Source organism: Oncorhynchus gorbuscha, unplaced genomic scaffold (genome assembly GCF_021184085.1).
Source record: "Oncorhynchus gorbuscha isolate QuinsamMale2020 ecotype Even-year unplaced genomic scaffold, OgorEven_v1.0 Un_scaffold_2446, whole genome shotgun sequence".
Taxonomy (NCBI): domain Eukaryota; kingdom Metazoa; phylum Chordata; class Actinopteri; order Salmoniformes; family Salmonidae; genus Oncorhynchus; species Oncorhynchus gorbuscha.
This window is the reverse complement of record NW_025746955.1, coordinates 42501-58098: the sequence shown is the minus strand read 5'-3', so window position 1 is coordinate 58098 and position 15598 is coordinate 42501. Positions and strand designations below refer to the sequence as shown.

The following is a 15598-nucleotide window of genomic DNA, read 5'->3' as shown; positions in this document are numbered from 1 at the left end:
TCGGTCTGACTCTCTACAAACAACAGACGAACTTCATTACAGAATCACCCACCACCATTCACAGACCGAGCAGCGTGTGAACTGGCAGGAGCTAAAGGAGGACGATATGGACGGCAGAAGCAGGGATTATACGACGTGGGAAGAAATCGACAGGTGGGCGGCCAACCCAGAGCGAGTGCAGGAGCCCGCCTGGGATTCCCTACAGCAATGCGAAGAGGGCTATACACGTATGGAATCGAGAAGGAAAGCATTATTATACAGAGCGAAAAGCGAAGGTAAAGGGGGAAAGCGCAGAGAGAGAGTGGCTGAGTCAGAGAATAGACCTGAGCCTACTCTCCCTGTTAATCGTGAAGAGCAGTTGCAATGGGAGAGACTGCATCATTTGGAGATTTGGACATGGGAGGAGGAATTAGACGGTCAAGGACCCTGGGAGCAGCCGGGAGAATATCACCGTCCCAAGGAGGAAATAGAGGCAGCTAAAGCGGAGAGGCGCATGTATGAGGAGGCAGCACGGCGACGCGGTTGGAAACCGGAAAGTCACCCCCAAAAATATTGGGGGAGCTAAAAGGGAGAATAGTTATGCCAGGTAGGAAACCTGCGCATACTCCCTGTGCTCACCGTTGGGCTAGAGAGACCGGGCAGGCACCGTGTTATGCTATGGAGCGCACAGTGTTTCCAGTGCGGGTGCAGAGCCAGCTGCGACACATACCAGCCCTTCCTATTGGCCGGGCTAGAGTGGGCATCGAGCCAGGTAAGCTTGGGCAGGCTCGGTGCTCAAGAGCTCCAGTGCGCCTGCACGGTCCGGTCTATCCAGAGCCACCTCTACACACCAGTCCTCCGGTAGCAGCTCCCCGCACCAGGCTTCCTGTGCGTGTCCTCGCGCCAGTACCACCAGTTCCAGCACCACGCACCAGGCCTCCAGTGCGCCTCGCCTGTTCAGCACAGCCAGTGCTTTTCTCCTCTCCTGCACTGTTGGAGTCTCCCGCCTGTTCAGCGCAGCCAGAGCCTTTCCCTCTCCTGCGCTGCCGGAGTCTCCTGTCTGCCCAGCGCTGCCAGTGCTCCCAGTCGGCCCAGCGCGTCCAGTGCGCCTAGCCTGTTCAGCGCAGCCAGAGCTTTTCTCCTCTCCTGCACTGTTGGAGTCTCCCGCCTGTTCAGCGCAGCCAGAGCCTTTCTCCTCTCCTGCGCTGCCGGAGTCTCCTGTCTGCCCAGCGCCGCCAGTCGGCCCAGCGTCACCAGTCTGCCAGGATCCACCAGAAGTGCCAGTCTGCCAGGATCCGCCAGAAGTGCCAGTCTGCCAAGATCTTCTAGATCGGCCAGACAACCTTAATCATCCAGGTCCACCAGCCAGCCAGGATTTACCGGAGCCTACTACCTGCCTGAGCTTCCTCTCAGTACTAGGCTCCCTCTCTGTACTGGGCTCCCTCTCAGTACCGAGCTTCCTCTCAGTACTGAGCTTCCTCTCAGTACTGAGCTTCCTCTCAGTGCTGGGCTCCCTCTCAGTACCGGGCTTCCCCTCAGTACCGGGCTTCCCCTCGGTCCCGGGCTGCCCCTCTGTCCCGGGCTGCCCCTCTGTCCCGGGCTGCCCCTCTGTCCCGGGCTGCCCCTCTGTCCCGGGCTGCCCCTCTGTCCCGGGCTGCCCCTGTCCTGAGATGTCCTGAGATGCCCTCTATCCTGAGTTGCCCCTCTATCCTGAGTTGCCCCTCTGTCCCGAGCTGCCCCTCTATCCTGAGTTGCCCCTCTGTCCCGAGCTGCCCCTCTGTCCCGAGCTGCCCCTCTGTCCCGAGCTGCCCCTCAGTCCCGAGCTGCCCCTCAGTTATGTGGGGATCAGGGTGAGGACTATTAGGCCATGGTCGGCGGAGAAGGTGGATTATCCTAGGACGCGAAGGGGAGGAACTAGGACATTTATGGAGTGGGGTCCACGTCCCGAGCCAGAACCGCCACCATGGACAGACGCCCACCCGGACCCTCCCTATGCTCTTGAGGTGCGTCCCGGAGTCCGCACCTTAGGGGGGGGGGTTCTGTCACGCCTTGTTCATTGTATCTTGTGTTTTTGTTATATGTTTGGGTAGGCCAGGGTGTGACATGGGTTTATATGTTGTATTTCGTATTGGGGTTTGTATTAATTGGGAGTGTGTATTAGTAGGGTGTGTCTAGTTAGGCTTGGCTGCCTGAGGCGATTCCTAATTGGAGTCAGCTGATTCTCGTTGTCTCGGATTGGGAACCGTATTTAGGCAGCCTGAGTGCGCGTTGTATTTCGTGGGTGATTGTACCTGTCTCTGTGTTAGTCACCAGATAGGCTGTAATTAGTATCACTCGTTTGTTGTTTTTGTATTTTCAGTTATTTCATGTACAGCATTTTCTTCATTAAAAGTCATGAGTAACCTACACGCTGCATTTCGGTCTGACTCTCTACAAACAACAGACGAACTTCATTACAATATTAGAGATATCCTTCTGATAGAGATATTAGAGATATCCTTCTGATAGAGATATTAGAGATATCCTTCTGATATAGATATTAGAGATATCATTCTGATATAGATATTAGAGGTATCCTTCTGATAGAGATATTAGAGATATCCTTCTGATAGAGAGAGATATATATGATAGAGATTATATCCTTCTTATTGATAGAGATATTAGAGATATCCTTCTGATAGAGATAGAGATATTAGAGATATCCTTCTGATATAGATATTAGATATATCCTTCTGATAGAGATATTAGAGATATCCTTCTGATAGAGACATCCTTCTGATAGAGATATTAGAGATATCCTTCTGATAGAGATAGAGATATTAGAGATATCCTTATGATAGAGATATTAGAGATATCCTTCTGATAGAGATAGAGATATTAGAGATATCCTTATGATAGAGATATTAGAGATATCCTTCTGATAGAGATATTAGAGATATCCTTCTGATAGAGATAGAGATATTAGAGATATCCTTCTGATAGAGATATTAGAGATATCCTTCTGATAGAGATATTAGAGATATCCTTCTGATAGAGACATCCTTCTGATAGAGATATTAGAGATATCCTTCTGATAGAGATATTAGAGATATCCTTCTGATATAGATATTAGAGATATCATTCTGATAGAGATATTAGAGATATCCTTCTGATAGAGACATCCTTCTGATAGAGATATTAGAGATATCCTTCTGATATAGATATTAGAGATATCCTTCTGATAGCGATATTAGAGATATCCTTCTGATAGAGATATTAGAGATATCCTTCTGATAGAGATAGAGATATTAGAGATATCCTTATGATAGAGATATTAGAGATATGATAGAGATATTAGAGATATCCTTCTGATAGAGATATTGATAGAGATATTAGAGATATCCTTCTGATAGAGATAGAGATATTAGAGATATCCTTCTGATAGAGATATTAGAGATATCCTTCTGATAGAGATAGAGATATCCTTCTGATATAGATATTAGAGATATCCTTCTGATAGAGATATTAGAGATATCCTTCTGATAGAGATATTAGAGATATCCTTCTGATAGAGATATTAGAGATATCCTTCTGATATAGATATTAGAGATATCCTTCTGATAGAGATATTAGAGATATCCTTCTGATAGAGATATTAGAGATATCCTTCTGATAGAGATATTAGAGATATCCTTCTGATAGAGATATTAGAGATATCATTCTGATAGAGATATTAGAGATATCCTTCTGATAGAGATATTAGAGATATCCTTCTGATAGAGATAGAGATATTAGAGATATCCTTCTGATAGAGATATTAGAGATATCATTCTGATAGAGATATTAGAGATATCCTTCTGATAGAGATATTAGAGATATCCTTCTGATAGAGATATTAGAGATATCCTTCTGATAGAGATATTAGAGATATCCTTCTGATAGAGATAGAGATATTAGAGATATCCTTCTGATAGAGATATTAGAGATATCCTTCTGATAGAGATATTAGAGATATCCTTCTGATAGAGATAGAGATATTAGAGATATCCTTCTGATATAGATATTAGAGATATCCTTCTGATAGAGATATTAGAGATATCCTTCTGATAGAGATATTAGAGATATCCTTATGATAGAGATATTAGAGATATTGATAGAGATATTAGAGATATCCTTCTGATAGAGATATTAGAGATATCCATGATGTTAGTTTGCCTTTGCCTTTCTTTCAACTTATAATATTATCATGAAAGAGACAGAACTCATTTCACATTTCTACATTACATATGTATTTTAAATGAGTCCTGAGTAAATAATTGTGTACAAAATATTAAGAACACCTTCCTAATACTGAGTTGTCCTCAATTCATCTGGGCATGGACTCTACAAAATGTTGAAAGCGTTCCACAGGGATGCTGTCCCATGTTGACCCCAACGCTTCCCACAGCTGTGTCAAGTTTGCTGGATGTCCTTTGGGTGGTGGACCATTCTTGATACACCCAGTAAATTGTTGAGTGTGAAAAATACAGCGGAGTTGTAGTTCTTGACTCAAACCGGTGCGCCTGGCACCTACTACCATACCCCATTCACACACTTAAATCTGTTGTCTTACCCATTCACCCTCTGAATGACACACACACAATCCATGTCTCAATTGTCTCAAGGCTTAAACATCCTTCTTTAACCCGTCTCCTCCTCTTCATCTACACTGATTGAAGTAGATTTAACAAGTGACATCAATAAGGGATCATCGCTTTCACCTGGATTCACCTGGTCCGTCTGTCATGGAGAGAGCATGTGTTCCTAATGTTTTGTACCATCAGTGTATGTCTGACAGAGAGTTAATATTGAAATGATGCCCGAATTGCAAACATACAAAATTAGCCATTTTGGACAGGTATACACAGTTTAAAGTGTTGACGTGTGTACTGAAGTACTGGGAGTGTATGTTACTGTCTGTAAGAGCTTTAACATGTTAACTCTAACATGCATGCTTGACTGATCAGAGAGAGAGAGAGAGAGAGAGAGAGAGAGAGAGAGAGAGAGAGAGAGAGAGAGAGAGAGAGAGAGAGAGAGAGAGAGAGAGAGAGAGAGAGAGAGAGAGAGAGAGAGAGAGAGAGAGAGAGAGAGAGAGAGAGAGAGAGAGAGAGAGAGAGAGAGAGAGAGAGAGAGAGAGAGAGAGAGAGATCTTTATATTATAGTGTTTCGGCCAGTACCGGTATACTCAAGGTTAGGATGGGTATATCACCCAGAGACAAATGGAAATGTCATGTTTTGTCTTAGATTGTCTTGTCATTTTGCTTTTCCCTCTGTTCATTTTCCCCCTGCTGGTCTTTTTAGGTTCGTTCCCCTTTTCTCTCTCCTTCCTCTCTCTCTTCTCTCTATCGTTCCGTTCCTGCTCCCAGCTGTTCCTATTCCCCTAATCAATCATTTAGTCTTCCCACACCTGTTCCCGATCCTTTTCCCTGATTAGAGTCCCTATTTCTCTCCTTGTTTTCCGTTCCTGCCCTGTCGGATCCTTGTCTATTGTTCACCGTGCTGTGTCTATGTATCGCCCTGTCGTGTCGTGTTTCCCTCAGATGCTGCGTGGTGAGCAGGTGTCTGAGTCTGCTACGTTCAAGTGCCTTCCCGAGGCAACCTGCAGTTCTTGATCAAGTCTCCAGTCTGTTCTCGTCATTACGAGTAGAATTATGCCTTTTGATTGTAAAGTTACTTTACTGGATTAAAGACTCTGTTTTCGCCAAGTCGCTTTTGGGTCCTCATTCACCTGCATAACAGAAGGATCCGACCAGAGAATGGACCCAGCGACTACAGATGCTCGTAACACTGCCGTCGAGATCCAAGGAGCCATGCTCGGCAGACACGAGCAGGAATTGTCTGCTGCTCGCCATGCCGTGGAGAACCTGGCCGCTCAGGTTTCCGACCTCTCTGGACAGTTCCAGAGTCTTCGTCTCGTGCCACCTGTTACTTCCTGGCCTGCCGAGCCTCCGGAACCTAGGGTTAATAACCCACCTTGCTACTCCGGGCAGCCCACGGAGTGCCGCTCCTTTCTCACACAGTGTGATATTGTGTTCTCTCTCCAACCCAACACATACTCTAGCGAGAGAGCTCGGGTTGCTTACGTCATTTCACTCCTTACTGGCCGGGCTCGAGAGTGGGGCACAGCTATCTGGGAGGCAAGGGCTGATTGTTCAAACAATTACCAGAACTTTAAAGAGGAGATGATTCGAGTTTTTGACCGTTCAGTTTTTGGTAGGAGGCTTCTAGGGCCCTGGCTTCCCTATGCCAAGGTGATCGATCCATAACGGATTACTCTATAGAGTTTCGCACTCTTGCTGCCTCTAGTGACTGGAACGAGCCGGCGCTGCTCGCTCGTTTTCTGGAGGGACTCCATGCAGTGGTCAAAGATGAGATTCTCTCTCGGGAGGTTCCTTCCAGTGTGGACTCTTTGATTGCTCTCGCCATCCGCATAGAACGACGGGTAGATCTTCGTCACCAAGCTCGTGGAAGAGAGCTCGCGTCAACGGTGTTTCCCTGCTCCGCATCGCAACCATCTCCCTCCTCTGGCTCAGAGACTGAGCCCATGCAGCTGGGAGGTATTCGCATCTCGACCAAGGAGAGGGAACGGAGGATCACCAACCGCCTGTGCCTCTATTGCGGATTTGATGGACATTTTGTCAATTCATGTCCAGTAAAAGGCCAGAGCTCATCAGTAAGCGGAGGGCTACTGGTGAGCGCTACTACTCAGGTCTCTTCATCTAGATCCTGTACTACTATGTCGGTCCATCTACGCTGGACCGGTTCGGGTGCTACATGCAGTGCCTTGATTGACTCTGGGGCTGAGGGTTGTTTCATGGACGAAGCATGGGCTCGGAAACATGACATTCCTTTCAGACAGTTAGACAAGCCTACACCCATGTTTGCCTTAGATGGTAGTCATCTTCCCAGTATCAGATTTGAGACACTACCTTTAACTCTCACAGTATCTGGTAACCACAGTGAGACTATTTCTTTTTTGATTTTTCGTTCACCTTTTACACCTGTTGTTTTGGGTCATCCCTGGCTAGTATGTCATAATCCTTCTATTAATTGGTCTAGTAATTCTATCCTATCCTGGAACGTTTCTTGTCATGTGAAGTGTTTAATGTCTGCCATCCCTCCATTTCTTCTGTTCCCACTTCTCAGGAGGAACCTGGCGATTTGACAGGAGTGCCGGAGGAATATCATGATCTGCGCACGGTCTTCAGTCGGTCCCGAGCCAACTCCCTTCCTCCTCACCGGTCGTATGATTGTAGTATTGATCTCCTTCCGGGGACCACTCCTCCTCGGGGTAGACTATACTCTCTGTCGGCTCCCGAACGTAAGGCTCTCGAGGATTATTTATCTGTGTCTCTTGACGCCGGTACCATAGTGCCCTCTTCCTCTCCGGCCGGGGCGGGGTTCTTTTTTGTTAAGAAGAAGGACGGTACTCTGCGCCCCTGCGTGGATTATCGAGGGCTGAATGACATAACGGTTAAGAATCGTTATCCGCTTCCCCTTATGTCATCAGCCTTCGAGATTCTGCAGGGAGCCAGGTGCTTTACTAAGTTGGACCTTCGTAACGCTTACCATCTCGTGCGCATCAGAGAGGGGGACGAGTGGAAAACGGCGTTTAACACTCCGTTAGGGGCATTTTGAGTACCGGGTTCTGCCGTTTGGTCTCGCCAATGCGCCAGCTGTTTTTCAGGCATTAGTTAATGATGTTCTGAGAGACATGCTGAACATCTTTGTTTTTGTCTATCTTGACGATATCCTGATTTTTTCACCGTCACTCGAGATTCATGTTCAGCACGTTCGACGTGTTCTACAGCGCCTTTTAGAGAATTGTCTCTACGTGAAGGCTGAGAAGTGCTCTTTTCATGTCTCCTCCGTTACCTTTCTCGGTTCCGTTATTTCCGCTGAAGGCATTCAGATGGATTCCGCTAAGGTCCAAGCTGTCAGTGATTGGCCCGTTCCAAGGTCACGTGTCGAGTTGCAGCGCTTTTTAGGTTTCGCTAATTTCTATCGGCGTTTCATTCGTAATTTCGGTCAAATTGCTGCCCCTCTCACAGCTCTTACTTCTGTCAAGACGTGTTTTAAGTGGTCCGGTTCCGCCCAGGGAGCTTTTGATCTTCTAAAAGAACGTTTTACGTCCGCTCCTATCCTCGTTACTCCTGACGTCACTAGACAATTCATTGTCGAGGTTGACGCTTCAGAGGTAGGCGTGGGAGCCATTCTATCCCAGCGCTTCCAGTCTGACGATAAGGTTCATCCTTGCGCTTATTTTTCTCATCGCCTGTCGCCATCTGAACGCAACTATGATGTGGGTAACCGCGAACTGCTCGCCATCCGCTTAGCCCTAGGCGAATGGCGACAGTGGTTGGAGGGGCGACCGTTCCTTTGTCGTTTGGACAGACCATAAGAACCTTGAGTACATCCGTTCTGCCAAACGACTTAATGCCCGTCAAGCTCGTTGGGCGTTGTTTTTCGCTCGTTTCGAGTTTGTGATTTCTTACCGTCCGGGTAGCAAGAACACCAAGCCTGATGCCTTATCCCGTCTGTTTAGTTCTTCTGTGGCTTCTACTAATCCCGAGGGATTCTTCCTTATGGGCGTGTTGTCGGGTTGACAGTCTGGGAATTGAAAGACAGGTTAAGCAAGCACTCACGCACACTGCGTCGCGCGCGCTTGTCCTAGTAACCTCCTTTTCGTTCCTGTTTCCACTCGTCTGGCTGTTCTTCAGTGGGCTCACTCTGCCAAGTTAGCTGGTCATCCCGGTGTTCGAGGCACTCTTGCGTCTATTCGCCAGCGCTTTTGGTGGCCGACTCAGGAGCGTGACACGCGCCGTTTCGTGGCTGCTTGTTCGGACTGCGCGCAGACTAAGTCGGGTAACTCTCCTCCTGCCGGTCGTCTCAGACCGCTCCCCATTCCTTCTCGACCATGGTCTCACATCGCCCTAGACTTCATTACCGGTCTGCCTTTGTCTGCGGGGAAGACTGTGATTCTTACGGTTGTCGATAGGTTCTCTAGGCGGCACATTTCATTCCCCTCGCTAAACTTCCTTCCGCTAAGGAGACGGCACAAATCATCATCGAGAATGTGTTCAGAATTCATGGCCTCCCGTTAGACGCCGTTTCAGACAGAGGCCCGCAATTCACGTCACAGTTTTGGAGGGAGTTCTGTCGTTTGATTGGTGCGTCCGTCAGTCTCTCTTCCGGGTTTCATCCCCAGTCTAACGGTCAAGCAGAGAGGGCCAATCAGACGATTGGTCGCATACTACGCAGCCTTTCTTTCAGAAACCCTGCGTCTTGGGCAGAACAGCTCCCCTGGGCAGAATACGCTCACAACTCGCTTCCTTCGTCTGCTACCGGGTTATCTCCGTTTCAGAGTAGTCTGGGTTACCAGCCTCCTCTGTTCTCATCCCAGCTTGCCGAGTCCAGCGTTCCCTCCGCTCAAGCGTTTGTCCAACGTTGTGAGCGCACCTGGAGGAGGGTGAGGTCTGCACTTTGCCGTTACAGGGCACAGACTGTGAGAGCCGCCAATAAACGCAGGATTAAGAGTCCAAGGTATTGTTGCGGCCAGAGAGTGTGGCTTTCCACTCGCAACCTTCCTCTTACGACAGCTTCTCGTAAGTTGACTCCGCGGTTCATTGGTCCGTTCCGTGTCTCCCAGGTCGTCAATCCTGTCGCTGTGCGACTGCTTCTTCCGCGACATCTTCGTCGCGTCCATCCTGTCTTCCATGTCTCCTGTGTCAAGCCCTTTCTTCGCACCCCCGTTCGTCTTCCCTCCCCCCCTCCCGTCCTTGTCGAGAGCGCACCTATTTACAAGGTACGTAGGATCATGGACATGCGTTCTCGGGGACGGGGTCACCAATACTTAGTGGATTGGGAGGGTTACGGTCCTGAGGAGAGGAGTTGGGTCCCGTCTCGGGACGTGCTGGACCGTTCGCTTATTGATGATTTCCTCCGTTGCCGCCAGGATTCCTCTCGAGTGCGCCAGGAGGCGCTCGGTGAGTGGGGGGTACTGTCATGTTTTGTCTTAGATTGTCTTGTCATTTTGCTTTTCCCTCTGTTCATTTTCCCCCTGCTGGTCTTTTTAGGTTCATTCCCCTTTTTCTCTCTCCCTTCCCTCTCTCTTCTCTCTATCGTTCCGTTCCTGCTCCCAGCTGTTCCTATTCCCCTAATCAATCATTTAGTCTTCCCACACCTGTTCCCGATCCTTTTCCTGATTAGAGTCCCTATTTCTCTCCTTGTTTTCCGTTCCTGCCCTGTCGGATCCTTGTCTATTGTTCACCGTGCTGTGTCTATGTATCACCCTGTCGTGTCGTGTTTCCCTCAGATGCTGCGTGGTGAGCAGGTGTCTGAGTCTGCTACGTTCAAGTGCCTTCCCGAGGCAACCTGCAGTTCTTGATCAAGTCTCCAGTCTGTTCTCGTCATTACGAGTAGAATTATGCCTTTTGATTGTAAAGTTACTTTACTGGATTAAAGACTCTGTTTTCGCCAAGTCGCTTTTGGGTCCTCATTCACCTGCATAACAGGAAAGAGCTAGAGAAGGGAGAGAAGCTCTCTAGAGGTCAGTAGGTCATGTAGTTCCAGAGAAGTCAGCTATCTATCTAGAGGTCAGTAGTTCCAGAGAAGTCAGCTAGCTACCAAGAGGTCAGCAGTTCCAGAGAAGTCACCTAGCTATCTAGAGGTCAGTAGTTCCAGAGAAGTCAGCTAGCTACCTAGAGGTCAGTAGTTCCAGAGAAGTCAGCTAGCTACCTAGAGGTCAGCAGTTCCAGAGAAGTCACCTAGCTATCTAGAGGTCAGTAGTTCATGTAGTTCCAGAGAAGTCACCTGGTTATCTAGAGGTCAGTAGTTCATGTAGTTCCAGAGAAGTCACCTGGCTATCTAGAGGTCAGTAGTTCATGTAGTTCCAGAGAAGTCACCTGGCTATCTAGAGGTCAGTAGTTCATGTAGTTCCAGAGAAGTCACCTGGCTATCTAGAGGTCAGTAGTTCATGTAGTTCCAGAGAAGTCACCTGGCTATCTAGAGGTCAGTAGTTCATGTAGTTCCAGAGAAGTCACCTGGCTATCTAGAGGTCAGTAGTTCTAGAGAAGTCCCCTGGCTACCTAGAGGTCAGTAGTTCATGTAGTTCCAGAGAAGTCACCTAGCTATCTAGAGGTCAGTAGTTCATGTAGTTCCAGAGAAGTCACCTGGCTATCTAGAGGTCAGTAGTTAATGTAGTTCCAGAGAAGTCACCTGGCTATCTAGAGGTCAGTAGTTCATGTAGTTCCAGAGAAGTCACCTGGCTATCTAGAGGTCAGTAGTTCATGTAGTTCCAGAGAAGTCACCTGGCTATCTAGAGGTCAGTAGTTCTAGAGAAGTCCCCTGGCTACCTAGAGGTCAGTAGTTCATGTAGTTCCAGAGAAGTCACCTAGCTATCTAGAGGTCAGTAGTTCATGTAGTTCCAGAGAAGTCACCTGGCTATCTAGAGGTCAGTAGTTAATGTAGTTCCAGAGAAGTCACCTGGCTATCTAGAGGTCAGTAGTTCATGTAGTTCTAGAGAAGTCACCTGGCTACCTAGAGGTCAGTAGTTCATGTAGTTCCAGAGAAGTCACCTGGCTATCTAGAGGTCAGTAGTTCATGACAGCGGGCCATAGATCCCCCAGAGGCTCTGTTCAGTGTAGCATGGCCACAGTGAAGCATATTGATTAAGGACTGGATGAATGTTTCTACACAGAGGGACACACAATCTCAAAGGCACATACACACACACGCATGAATGCAGGCACGTACACACACACACACACGCATGAATGCAGGCACGTACACACACACACACACACGCATGAATGCAGGCACACACACACACACACGCATGAACACAGGCACGTACACACACACACGCATGAACACAGGCACGTACACACACACACACACGCATGAACACAGGCACGTACACACACACACGCATGAACACAGGCACGTACACACACTGTGGAAGCAAGGGTCCTACATTCATATTGATGTTTGACATGAACAAAATCAGACGGCTCCCTCCCCTCCCTGCCTCACCCCTCCCTGCCTCACCCCTCCCTGCCTCACCCCATCCCTGCCTCACCCCATCCCTGCCTCACCCCATCCCTGCCTCACCCCATCCCCTAGTAGACCTCTGAGGGAACATATTAGTCATCAATAAGATGATTGTTGTGTGTGTGTGTGTGTGTGTGTGTGTGTGTGTGTGTGTGTGTGTGTGTGTGTGTGTGTGTGTGTGTGTGTGTGTGTGTGTGTGTGTGTGTGTACTTACGTGTCTCAGCCACAGATTTGTCTCCATGATCTGATTCACTTCATCCTACAGACAAGAAACAGATCATAGGTCAGCCTACGGCAGTGTGTGTGTTTGTGTGTGTGTGTGTGTGTGTTTGTGCAATGACTGTGTGTGTATTATTCCTGTTTGTGCCATACACAGCCACAGCAGTCAGATAACCAGTCAAAACAGCGGGAGTAATCTTATTAAATGTCACCTCTAACAACTGAAAAACTCAGCTGCGTCCCTACTCCCTACATAGAGCACTTCATAACTACCTACTCCCTACATAGTGCACTACTTAACTACCTATTCCCTACATAGAGTACTTCATAACTACATACTCCCTATATAGTGCACTACTTAACTACCTATTCCCTATATAGTGCACTACTTAACTACCCATTCCCTATATAGTGCACTACTTAACTACCTATTCCCTATATAGTGCACTACTTAACTCCCCATTCCCTATATAGTGCACTACTTAACTACCTATTCCCTACGTAGAGTACTTCATAACTACCTACTCCCTATATAGTGCACTACTTAACTACCTATTCCCTATATAGTGCACTACTTAACTACCCATTCCCTATATAGTGCACTACTTAACTACCTATTCCCTATATAGTGCACTACTTAACTACCCATTCCCTATATAGTGCACTACTTAACTACCTATTCCCTATATAGTGCACTACTTAACTACCCATTCCCTATATAACGGTAGAATTAGAATTGTAACTGGGGTAGAATTAGAACTGTAACTGGGGTAGAATTAGAACTGTAACTGGGGTAGAATTAGAATTGTAACTGGGGTAGAATTAGAACTGTAACTGGGGTAGAATTAGAACTGTAACTGGGGTAGAATTAGAATTGTAACTGGGGTAGAATTAGAACTGTAACTGGGGTAGAATTAGAACTGTAACTGGGGTAGAATTAGAATTGTAACTGGGGCAGAATTAGAATTGTAACTGGGGTAGAATTAGAACTGTAACTGGGGTAGAATTAGAATTGTAACTGGGGTAGAATTAGAATTGATTTGAGCCTCTATCTCTTATCCTTTCCCTCCCATTCTTAAGGCTTGGTTTGACTGACATGACAGAATGACTACCAGGCTGTATCACAACCGGACGTCATTGGGAGTCCCATACAGCATCGTCCATGTTTGGCCGGTGTAGGTCGTCATTGGGAGTCCCATACAGCTTCGTCCATGTTTGGCCGGTGTAGGTCATCATTGGGAGTCCCATACAGCATCTTCCATGTTTGGCCGGTGTAGGTCGTCATTGGGAGTCCCATACAGCATCGTCCATGTTTGGCCGGTGTAGGTCGTCATTGGGAGTCCCATACAGCATCGTCCATGTTTGGCCGGTGTAGGTCGTCATTGGGAGTCCCATACAGCATCGTCCATGTTTGGCCGGTGTAGGTCGTCATTGGGAGTCCCATACAGCATCGTCCATGTTTGGCCGGTGTAGGTCGTCATTGGGAGTCCCATACAGCATCGTCCATGTTTGGCCGGTGTAGGTCGTCATTGGGAGTCCCATACAGCATCGTCCATGTTTGGCCGGTGTAGGTCGTCATTGTAAACAACAATTTGTTCTGAACTGACTTGCCTAGTTAAATAACGGTTCAATTAAAGAAATGTAAATGACCGACTAACAGGCCTGAATGGCTTACAGCTGCAGTAGTAGTATTCAGGTGGAAGTCAATTACCCTGTTCCCCTCAACCCTTATTAATACACTGACTCATCTGACCTCACACACACACAGGCACACACACACACACACACACACACACACACACACACACACACACACACACACACACACACACACACACACACACACACACACACACACACACACACACACACACACACACACACACACACACACACACACACACACACACACACACACACACGGACCTAAGATCACCTGCTGACAGTGCTGATGTGTCACTCATTCCTAATCGTCATAGCGGTAAACTGCCCACCTGCATATTGGTCTTAATCCCAGCTTTACCCTGACAATAGGTTTATAACCTGATTGTTTCATTCACTTTGAACCATGCCTTTGTTATCTTCCCAAGGTGGAAGTTTTCCTCTATTCTGTTCCTTACGTGAGAGAAATCTAATCTGACTAAAGCAGGGGCATTATTCACAGAGCAGATGAGTACACACACACACACACACACACACACACACACACACACACACACACACACACACACACACACACACACACACACACACACACACACACACACACACACACACACACACACACACACACACACACACACACACTCAGCTGAGTGGGCACTTTTAGTGAGATTAGATTCTGACCACATTACTCTCATTCATCAGAGAAAAGCTAATGGAATGTGGGTGTGTGTTTGTGTGTATCTGTGCACGGTACATGGTGTGTTTCTGTGTGTATGCTCAGGTACGTGTGTGTGCATTCACGCTTGTTTTTGTGTATTTGTGTGTGTATGCGTGCCTGTGTGTGTGTGTACATCTGTGTGTGTGTGACTTACCACTTTTACGAGCTGTGACATGGAAACCTCAAACTCCACGGTGACGGGGTCTGAGACGTTCTCCACCGGCCTGATAAACTGGTTGTACCTCCGAAACAGCCTCCTGAACAACCTGTCCTCCCCTTTAGAGGAGAAGCAGTCTGGAGGGAGGAGAGAGGGGGTAGGAAAGAAATGGAGGAGAGGGGGAGAGGAGGAGGAGGAGAGGAGAGTGGGAGGGGAGGGGAGAGGGAAAGGGGGGGTGGGAAAGAAATGGAGGAGAGGCGAGAGGAGAGTGGGAGGGGAGGGGAGGGGAGAGGGAAAGGGGGTTGGAAAGAAATGGAGAAGTAGAGGGGGAGGGGAGAGGGGGTTGAAGAGAGAGAAAGAAGATAAACAGAATCAGTATACAGACCCTTTTCCTGTTTCTATGTCTTGGTGTCACCTGCTGTTAGCAAACTGACATATTACAATTCACTTCACTCACTGTTGATCCTTTGATTGTATTTGTTCAAGGTTTAGTTTACCAACATAGCAGCTGAAACCAGAATCAGACTGTGTCACTAACAGAGACACAGAGAGGGGATTGTGAATGTTAACCTATTTAAAGATCTTACTCACATCGGCTACAGAGAGCATGATCACACAGTCATCCAGAACAGCTGGTGTTCTCATGCATGGTTCAGTGTTGCTCGCCTCGAAATGAGCATGGAAGGCATTTGGCAGGCTTTCGCAACAGGGCAGCTCACGGCTTGGTTTATCTTTTGCAATCCATGATAGTTTGCAAGCCCTGCCACATCCGACGCGCATCAGAGCCGGCA

At 47.6% G+C, this 15598-nt stretch overlaps 1 pseudogene; it reads right to left on the bottom strand.

Annotated features, from left to right (window-relative positions):
• Nucleotides 1-15598, bottom strand: part of LOC124025779 — a 54501-nt pseudogene that overhangs the window by 18602 nt on the left and 20301 nt on the right.